The sequence below is a fragment of the Sciurus vulgaris genome (assembly GCF_902686455.1).
Source record: "Sciurus vulgaris genome assembly, contig: HiC_scaffold_424_arrow_ctg1, whole genome shotgun sequence".
Lineage (NCBI taxonomy): Eukaryota > Metazoa > Chordata > Mammalia > Rodentia > Sciuridae > Sciurus > Sciurus vulgaris.
The window spans coordinates 1,532,280-1,543,451 of NW_027632615.1; the positions used below are offsets into that span (position 1 = coordinate 1,532,280).

At 35.4% G+C, this 11,172-nt stretch overlaps 1 long non-coding RNA gene across 1 annotated transcript; it reads right to left on the bottom strand.

The window, feature by feature from the left end:
* Window positions 1-487: 487 nt before the first annotated feature.
* On the bottom strand, window positions 488-8,788 carry LOC306652655. The gene is made up of 4 exons (XR_013761501.1): window positions 7,580-8,788; window positions 6,205-6,255; window positions 912-978; window positions 488-572 (listed from the first exon to the last, which is right to left on the bottom strand). It is a non-coding gene; the product is annotated as an uncharacterized lncRNA (long non-coding RNA).
* Between the last annotated feature and the right edge of the window lie 2,384 nt (window positions 8,789-11,172).

An 11,172-nucleotide genomic window follows, 5' to 3' on the forward strand; every position in this document is an offset into this window, starting at 1 on the left:
TCAGGGATATAGTTCAGTGGTGAAGGACCTCAAGGTTCAAAGCACAGTGCCACCATCCCACCAAAAAAGAAACAAAAGCTCAGGAAGAAAGAAAAACTGAGACATCTACAGACGATAGTCCATGACCCTCCTCATGCAGGAAAACAATACATAAACTTGTGATTTTGACAATCATCCCTCTCCACCATCCACCACACAAACTAGAATTTGCTGGAATGCTGGCATATATGTATTCAGATAGAATTTCAGATAGTAGCTGAAAACATTCTGCAGAAACAGGGCAGGACTTCTGGAGTCTGCTGCTGATATATGCCCTACTTAATTGACCAGTGAGGGTTCAGAATTAACAATCAACTCCTTATTTTGCAATTTGGCCTTAGACCTAATTGCCAGTTGATGATATGTTTCTTCCTATGATGAAAGTCCATAAATAAGCAAGTAGGCTTGGAATAAAGATGAATTCAGTTGCCAGGCATAATGGCACACATCTCAAAATCCCAGCAGCTTGAAAGGCTGAGGTAGGTATATTGCAAGTTCAAAGTCAGTCTCAGCAAATTAGCAAGAACCAGTCACTAAATAAAATATAAAAAAGTGCTAGTGATGTGTCTCAGTGGTTAAGTGCCCCTGCATTCAATCCCCAGTACAAACAAACAGAAAAAAAGTGTCTCATTTAAAAGTCCAAACACCTCTAATACATCACATGATTTATACAACTTTTCTTACTATTTTAGGACTTGGTTACTGGCACTTATTTAAAACGGCAGAATTTCAATGGGTAGGTGTGTGTGTGTGTGTGTGTGTGTGTGTGTGTGTGTGTGTGCATATATATAATTGTTAATATTTATATTGCTTGTTTTCTTGTATCTGGAATGAAATGAACCATGGCCAGCATTTGGAAGGAGAAAACCTACCTCTGGAAGCTTTCTGCTTAAATCTCCATGCTTTCACTCAGGGCAGTGTCTCTCCTGTTTTTTGGACCTGAGAAGAAATATGGGTAAGAAATTATAATACTCACCTAAAAGAAAAGCAGGTAAGGGACTTGCTTGAATGAATGTGTGTATATAGAATATTCACATATATTTCATATAAACAAAGCCCTTTTATATACCTTATTGTTTATTTGACTCCTTTTCTAGGGAAATCCTGGTTCACTTTTAAACAAGGAATGATAATACCTGTCAAATGTAATCCCAACTCTCCTTTACAAATCAGTAAAAAATACAGACTTCTATGTCATTTTCTAAACATAGCTGAGCATGGGTGATAGAGCATGGAGCAGACTACTCGTTTATTGGGGAAATAATAAAAGCAGTTCAAGGAAACAAAATCAATTATACCACTTTGAACCACCAAAGAAATAAAATTTGGAATTCAGACAAGGAAGTTTCAACATTTTATGTTGTGAATGTGGATGACATTCATGTCCACAGTGCAAAGGTTATTAAAAGCTTTTGAAAGAAAATTCATGTGAGTGGCAGATAATGGTGAAACAATCAGTATCTGCACCATGTTTTCCAGTTGGTTTTTCAGCTGTGGGCCACAGTACATAAATGTATTATAAGCCTCCATGAAGAGCATTATGCATCTGTGTTTTCCAGAATTATTTCCATTCGAGAAATGAGAAAACACAGTTTTCTGGACATTAAATGTCAACTCAGCTGCACAAAGAGAACTACCCAGGGACAGAACTATATAAAATTCCTTCAAAATGCCTCAAAGCCTGATTTGCTCCTGATGTAGAGGATATGTTTGAAGAATATTATTTTCTCTTCATTTTGAAAAGAGTACCTAGAGAATATATCCCAGAAACAAAACAATTTTTTCCCTCTTTCATATTAAGTTACTTCAGAAACTGATCTACCAACCTAGATTTCTTATGAGGTAAGTGCTTGGAGATTACAGGGTGCAGAAAAGCACATCACAGGTCTGGAGTCTGAGTATGACTCAGAAAACAAATAAATCTAAAAGGTTCATGAAAAATCTTTTTTTTTTTTTTTACAGCATTTAAATTTTTATTGTAAACAAATGGGATACATGTTGTTTCTCTGTTTGTACATGGCGTAAAGGCATACCATTTGTGTTATCATAAATTTACATAGAGCAATGTTGTTTGATTCATTCTGTTATTTTTTTCCCTTCCCCCCACCCCTCCCACCCCTCTTTACCCTCTATACAGTAGTTCCTTCCTCCATACTTGCCCCCCTCCCTAACCCTAACACTAACCCTTCCCTCCCCCCCATTATGTGTCAACCTCCACTTATTAGCGATATCATTCGTCCTTTGGCTTTTTGAGATTGGCTTATCTCACTTAGCATGATATTCTCCAATTTCATCCATTTGCCTGCAAATGTCATAATTTTATCATTCTTTATGGCTGAGTAATATTCCATAGTATATATATACCACAGTTTCTTTATCCACTCATCAATTGAAGGGCATCTAGGTTGGTTCCACAGTCTGGCTATTGTGAATTGAGCAGCTATGAACATTGATGTGGCTGTATTTCTGTAGTATGCAGATTTTAAGTCCTTTGGGTATAGGCCAAGGAGTGGGATAGCTGGGTCAAATGGTGGTTCCATTCCAAGTTTTCTAAGGAATCTCCACACTGCTTTCCATAGCGGCTGCACTAATTTGCAGCCCCACCAGCAGTGTATGAGTGTACCTTTCTCCCCACATCCTCGCCAACACCTGTTGTTGCTCGTATTCTTGATAATCGCCATTCTAATTGGGGTGAGATGGAACCTTAGGGTGGTTTTGATTTGCATTTCTCTTATTACTAGAGATGTTGAACATTTTTCCATATGTTTGTTGATTGCTTGTAGATCTTCTTCTGTGAAGTGTCTATTCATTTCCTTAGCCCATTTGTTGACTGGACTGTTTGAATTCTTGGAGTAGAGTTTTTTGAGTTCTTTATAGATTCTGGAGATTAGTGCTCTATCTGAAGTATGATTGGCAAAGATATTCTCCCACTCTGTAGGCACTTTCTTCGCATTGCTGATAGTTTCCTTTGCTGAGAGAAAGCTTTTTAGTTTGAATCTATCCCAGTGGTTGATTCTAGCTTTTATTTCTTGTGCTATGGGAGTCCTGTTAAGGAAGTCTGGTCCTAGACCAACAAGATGAAGATTTGGACCTACTTTTTCTTCTATAATCTGCAGGGTCTCTGGTCTGATTCCGAGGTCCTTAATCCATTTTGAGTTTAGTTTCGTGCATGGTGAGAGATATGGGTTTAGTTTCATTCTGTTGCATATGGATTTCCAATTCTCCCAGCACCATTTGTTGAAGAGGCTATCTTTTCTCCATTGCATATTTTTGGCCCCTTTGTCTAGTATGAGAAAATTGTATTTATTTGGGTTTGTGTCCGTGTCCTCTATTCTGTACCATTGATCTACCTTTCTATTTTGGTACCAATACCATGCCGTTTTTGTTACTATTGCTTTGTAGTAGAGTTGAAGATCTGGTATTGCAATACCCCATGTTTCACTCTTCCTGCTAAGGATTGCTTTAGCTATTCTGGGTTTCTTATTCTTCCAGATGAATTTCATAATTGCCTGCTCTATTTCTGTAAGGTACGTCATTGGGATTTTAATTGGAATTGCATTGAATTTGTATAGCACTTTAGGTAGTATGGCCATTTTGACAATATTAATTCTTCCTATCCAAGAACATGGAAGATCTTTCCATCTTCTAAGGTGTTCTTTAATTTCTTTCTTTAGTGTTGTATAGTTCTCATTGTAGAGGTCTTTCACCTCTTTTGTGAGATTGATTCCCAAGTATTTTATTTTTTTCGAGGCTATTGTGAATGGGGTAGTTTTCCTAATTTCTCTTTCTGAAGATTCATCACTTATGTATAAAAATGCGTTGGATTTATGGGCATTGATCTTGTAACCTGCTACTTTACTGAAATCACTTATGAGCTCTAAGAGTTTTCTGGTGGAATTTCCAGGTTCCTCTAAATATATAATCATGTCATCAGCGAACAGGGATAGTTTGAGTTCTTCTTTTCCAATTCGTATCCCTTTAAGTTCTTTGGTTTGTCTAATTGCTCTGGCCAGAGTCTCAAAAACGATGTTGAATAGAAGTGGTGAAAGAGGGCATCCCTGCCTTGTTCCAGTTTTTAGGGGGAATGCTTTCAGTTTTTCACCATTTAGAATGATATTAGCCATGGGCTTAGCATAAATGGCCTTTACAATATTAAGGAATGTTCCCACTATCCCTATTTTTTCTAGTGTTTTGAGCATGAAGGGATGCTGTATTTTATCAAATGCTTTTTCTGCATCTATTGAAAGAATCATGTGATTCTTGACTTTAAGTCTATTAATATGGTGAATTACGTTTATTGATTTCCTGATGTTGAACCAACCTTGCATCCCTGGGATGAAACCCACTTGATCATGGTGCACTATCTTTTTAATATGTTTTTGTATGCGATTTGCTAAAATTTTGTTGAGAATTTTTGCGTCGATGTTCATTAAGGATATTGGTCTGAAATTTTCTTTCCTTGATGAGTCTCTGTCTGGTTTAGGTATCAGTGTGATATTGGCTTCATAGAATGAATTTGGGAGGGTTCCCTCCTCTTCTATTTTATGGAATACTTTGAGAAGTATTGGAATGAGCTCTTCCAACATCTGGAGATTAAACAATATGCTATTATATGATGAATGGATAACAGAAGATATTAGGAAGGAAATTAAAAAATTCTTAGAGGTAAATGAGAACAAAGAAACATCATATCAAAACCTCTGGGACACTATGAAAGCAGTACTTAGAGGGAAATTTATTTCATGGAGCGCATTTAATAAAAGAAGTAAAACTCAACAAATAAACAACCTAACACTACAGCTCAAAGCCTTAGAAAAAGAAGAACAGAACAGCACCAAAAGTAGTAGAAGACAGGAAATTGTTAAACTCAGAGCTGAAATCAATGAAATTGAAACAAAAGAAACAATACAAAAAATCGACAAAATAAATAGTTGGTTCTTCGAAAAAATAAACAAAATTGATAAACCTTTAGCCACACTAACAAAGAGAAGACGAGAGAAAACCCAAATCACTAAAATTCGGAATGAACAAGGAAATATCACTACAGACAGGATGGAAATACAAAACATAATTAGAAGCTATTTTGAAAATCTATACTCCAACAAAATAGAAAATTTCGAAGACATTAACAGGTTTCTAGAGGCATATGAATTGCCTAAACTGAATGAGGAGGACATAAACAATTTAAATAGACCAATTTCAAGTACTGAAATAGAAGAAGTCATCAAAAGCCTACCAACAAAGAAAAGTCCGGGACCAGATGGGTTCTCAGCCGAGTTCTACAAAACCTTTAATGAAAAATCTTAAAGAAAAAAATATGTAACTATTTCTAAAAATATATGTCCTTTTGTTGCTATCTCTACAACTTATCATTCAGACAACAATAAATTATTATGCATGGGATAATCATGCCCTATGTCAAATCATATCCTATATTATTTTGTGTTAAAGGTTAAAATCTAGAAAACAGAACGCAGAATTCACTGTTAAAACATTAAAAAATCTTCAAGAAGAGGAGTGGATGTTTTAGTGAAAATGTTATTTAACAATTTACTTAACCAATGATTTTGACAAAATATATTCATTTTCCTGTAGCCATAGGGAAGTAAATTTTCCTTATTTATATTTCCTGTTAGAATCTTCAGAGATAAGTCCTAGAATTTTGTTTGAAACAACCACCATATACAAAACATTCAAGATACCTACAATACAAACTCAGGAGAATAAAAATGTAATTTTTTTTATCAATTAAAAGCAAAACTTTTTTTCTTGAAATTTAACACTATCTGCCTTTTTGGATATGTTTTCTTATCTTTAAAGTCAGAAAAGACAAAAGAAATGAAGTCAAATACCTTGAACTGTCAATTAATGGAGGGGATATTTCTATCTGTGTTTAATAATCATAAAAAATTCAAAATATATATTTAAGATATTTACATAAATGTAAAATAAAATTCCATCATAGGCAAACTAAATAATTTTGATGATGATGTAAAACAAATGAATATTCATAAAATCAAGAGGAGTTTATTATTTTTGTGGAACACTTGCTATTGAAGATATATGATAGTCACTGTCACAGAGACTTACAGAAATTACAGCATATGTGACCATAATAACATGTAAGAACACAACAGTATTCATCCAAACACAAACCATACAAACCTGGGGGCATGGTTCAAGTGAAAGTACATCTTGGAAGAGATAAATAATAATCTGTGGGGAAAATGGTTAATAGGAGTGAGTCACAATTTTAATTGTAGTATATCCAGTTTAAGAAATAGTATAAAACACCATGTTTAGGTTTTATATATGTGAAATATGTATATGATATTTCACATATATACATGTTTAGAAAGAAAATATGTAGAACGTATGAGAAAATAAATTCATTGGAAGTCAATAAAACACTCACTTCTCACTTACATATCCATTTGTAGATGATAAATCCCATCATTACAAAGAAGACAATTTATCATAAAATAACCACTATATATCCCAGTAAAATTGCTATGTACCTATATGAATATATCATAGTCAATTCTACTGTTATGTGTATCTATAAAGCAGCAATTTATAGAACTATAAATAAATGGAAGAGAGGAAAAATTACGAGAGGGAAAATGCAACTACTGGCTAATGAAGTGAAGTAAATATATTCGATGTTTTAATGATTACTTCAAAGTGAACCAAAATATTATGTAAAAGTATAATGAAATAATAAAAAAATCAACAAGCTTTACTTTCAATAAAATAAGAAATGAAATCAAAAAGTTTTAAGATTCATCCACAAAATTATATATAATTTTAGCCAAGAAATTTTTCAATTATAAGAGAAAAATGAGTACTTATCATTACCTGACATTCATGTATATTGTAAATCTCTATTATAATAATCACCAAGGTATCACAATATAAATTAAATCAATATATAAATCCATGTTTTTAAAATGATACACTTAATTGCTGTAGAAAAGTTTAAATAAATCAAACCATAACAAGGCCAATCTCAGCAACCAAGCTAGATCCCTTCTCAAAATAAAAAATAAAATTACTAGGGATATATCTCACTAATAAAGTATCCTGAGATTCACCTTCCAGCAACATAATACAAAGAAAAGGAAAGAAAAAAAGTGAAAATGAAAAATAACTAGCTCAGGAGAAAGCGAGGTCCCTATAGGCCACATTTTCTTTCCTGCAGGAAAATGGCATGTGGTAATTTGGAAATCTGATCACTATACAGGGCCCACCTCTCAATCACCAGCATCTGGGAAGATGCTGGGCCACAGGCACGTACCTACCAGATAGTATTTGAGGTAGGGTTTGAGGATGCCCTGTAATATTAAGGAAGGCAATAAGGGGTTTCTGCCAATGACATGCTGCTCCCTGGATGGCCAGCAGGACTGAGGGTGCACTGCTCCACAGGATGGCTCTGGCCTGTAGACTCCAGAGACTGCACAGAGTCCTGGTCTGCCAGCTACTCTTCCTGCCATAGCCAGTGCCGCCATTCCCCATGCTCATGTTGTTACTCACCACTCACCATTTCCGGGTGTTCAGGAGCAAGTCCTTATCTGTAGGTATCTTCAACACCTGCACAGCAGAGCCACCTGGGGCTCCAAAGCAGGAGAGTGAAGTCTAGAGTCGAATGGCAGATATGGCGGAAACAGGGGAAATGGAGAAGGTGGCTGAAGCCCGCCCTCAACACCCTGGCAGCACATAGGATTGGACAGTTCTAAGTGCTCTTGATTGGGTGGAGCTTCAGGCCTGCCTCTGGAGTCTGAGACCAGGAGACTTCTCTGTGTGTGACAGTGAATAATATCCAATCCAGACAAGAATAAGCCCAGAATGACAGGTTCTTGGTTGCAGGTTTTTTTTTTTCTTTTGAGGTCTGCGAATTGCAACCCAGAGCCTCCAATAAGCAGAATATTTTCATTTAGTGCTCTGTGAAGAAAATGCTCTTACTGATGCCACTATAAAATCACTTTATCCTCTCATTTTAGATGCCAAGGAATCACACAATTTTTTCATCAAAATTTTCATTCTTTAATAAGAACCTTTTCTATTTCCTCTCAACAGGCCCATTTCATCATTAGTAATTGTTGTCATTGCACTCCCTTTTTTCTCCTACTTCAGAAAGTGTAAACCCTCAAGGTTTACATTCTAATGCCCTTTGGCAGAGAGATATAAGTGATTTTTCTCCATTTATCCCTATTTCTTCTTACATGTTACTATAGATACATCCTCAGACCTTATATGGGCCAGTGCAAAACATTCAGAGAAGGTCTCAGCCTGTATCTCTCATATGCTTCTTTACATTGCCACCATTGGTAGACCTTATTGTTTAAAAACTGACAATGCCCCTGCATGTACTTCTAGTGCTTTTGCTCAGTTTTGTAATCAATGGAATATAACTCCATTGTAATCAGTGGAATTACTCACAATCTTCCTGGACAGGCCTTAGTTAAACATGCACATTGGACACTTAAAATGTGCCTTTTAAAATAAAAACAGAAAAGAGGACCTAGCCTTCCTTTTGTTAACAATACTCTCAATATTGCCTTGTTGAAAATAAATACTCTTAATGTACATTAAGAAGAAAATACACATGACTAATCCTCTGCCTTGGACAGGCATTTTACCCCTAAGGAACCACTAAAAAAGATTTATGTAAGACACTGAGTTCCAATAGATCTAATTTAGTAGGACCCTGTAACCTTGATTACATGGGGGAGAGCATATTTTGCTGTACATACTCCTACAGGTCCTGTTGGGATTCCTACCAGATGTGTGAGACTTCTGTTTGACTTGAGAGAATATTGTTTGTCCTTCTTTCAAGTTAAGAAAACTCTTTAATAACAGGTCAACCCAGGTTCTACATTGGGTCAAATGTTTGGAAACTACATGGTGCAAGAAAGCACAATATGGGCAAATGCTGCATCTATTTCCTACCATGCTGACACTTGACATGGTCCTGTTGAAAGATCATCCTACCTCTTGGGGGCCATAGGCATGGCATGTCTCCATGTGTAGATGCTTTTTAATATATCATTAGAAACTTGTTGGAAAATATTGGGAATGTTTTTATTGTATTGGGATACAAAAAGTACACAATAAAAATTTAGTAATAATACATAGATAAAATATATAAAAATAAAAAATTGTAGCTATGCTCAAGTTAAAAGAGCCTATGATTACTATAGTATAATCACTTCTAAATATAGATGGATAAGGAGACATTCCTCTGAACTTGAATATAGTGTTTACCTTTGTTGCTTTCCTAGTTTTAATAAGTGATTCTAGAGATAATTTACATAATAAAAATATTTAGGTTAGTCATAAATATAATGTGTTTTTCCTATGTTTAGACTAATCCTTTGAGAATCAAAATAAGATTGTAGTCCACCATTAAATGAAATAGAATAGACTGAATATTAACTGTAAGTTGATTTATTTGCCCTTTGTTAATAATAGTAAATGCTCTTCATTGTTAAACACTGGAGTTCGTAGTAGGGGTGGTTTCTCAGAAAATCTAGTGATGTGTTTGTTCTGGAGGTTGAAGGTGGACAGATCATGGTGCCTTCGATTTGGCTGGGGGACAGGGTTGTTTTGTCTGACTGGGAAATAAGTTTGTTTTGGTCTAGGCTGTCATCCAAAGGGAATATGTACTTTGAGAAGAAGCATAGGTATACATTTAAACATTTTTATTATTTTAAACTATCCATAAAATGATATAATCATTACTAAAGAAAGAAAAAATGTATATAAAGGCTGGCAGAAAAATAAAGATGGAGATTCTGCCTCAGAACCCTTGGTGTCTCTGTCCGCTGTTTCTCCACCTTGCCAATCTTTCCCATCCACCTAGTATCCTTGATCACTGCTAGAGCTGGACCCTTGCAGGTCAAAAATCTGAGTAGCACACAGGGAAGAAAATCACCTATATGACTACAAAATCAAGTGAAAAGTAACTCAAGTCTGTCAGTTTGGAGATTGGAACAAATGGAACAATGTGATTTTATTTGCCACAAGGAAGAGAGGTTAATTAAGAAAAATGAACTTTTTAAATTTCTAAACAAAGAATCCTGGCTGAGAGAAGCTGCTGCAGTCAGAGATTTCTTCTGCCAATAAAACTTCAGGAATTCTTTGGTGAGTAATCTGCCCATAGCTGTTAAAATGTTGCATGTGCACATCACTGCACTCAGTATTCCCTTTCAAGTGAGTCTGTCTTCAACAGTCAAATAGTTATTATTGTCAGCTCAATTGTATCCTCACTCCAATTCTCATATGTTGATGTTCCAAATACCTGGTAACTCAGACTGCAATTTCATTTAAATATATGCTTGTTTTAAAATTTTTATTTTTATTTTACATGGTGCTGGAAAATGAACCTAGTGCCTTGTGCATGCAAGGCAAGCACTCTATCAACTAAGTTATATACCAGCCCAATATATGGTTTTTAAAGTCATGGTTAATGCTAATCCAGTTAATTGGTGTAAAGCTTAAACTATTAATTTTTTTCTCATAAAAGCAGTAATAAGGACACAGAAGAATAAAAAAAATGTCATGCAAACAGAGTCAGAAGATAGCAATATACATGTCAAAGTGTGGGCCTCAAAGAAAACCATTCCTGAAAGCACCTCATATAGAGAATCTGGATGTAGCACAAATAAATTTCTGTTAAAGTCCATCTGTTATATGTCCATGACAGTCCAATGATATTGCTGCACCTACTGGGACACATATGCACTGCCCCAGTAGCATGGGTGAATGAAGGTCAAATCACATCACATTCCAAAAACATTGAACAACTGAACTGATACAACAAATAAAGTTTAATGTTGGAGTGTTGTAAAGGCATTGAGAACATTTTCAATGGGACTATAGATTTGTTTGTGGTATGGTACAGTCATGAAAAACCTGTGGACTACCTTTTACCTCATTTGTTTGTGTAACATTTTCTCCTCTTTGTGTCAATACTTTCCTTGGAAAGGTTATTTTTAAGTCTTCTAAAAGAACTAGAAGTACAATGGAGATGGCAGTTACATCCATATCCTGGGGAAGGTAGCTAAGACAAAAACAGTAGGAACTGAAAATAAATGTTCACTTCCCAGTAAACATTGGACTTTTTTGGGAATA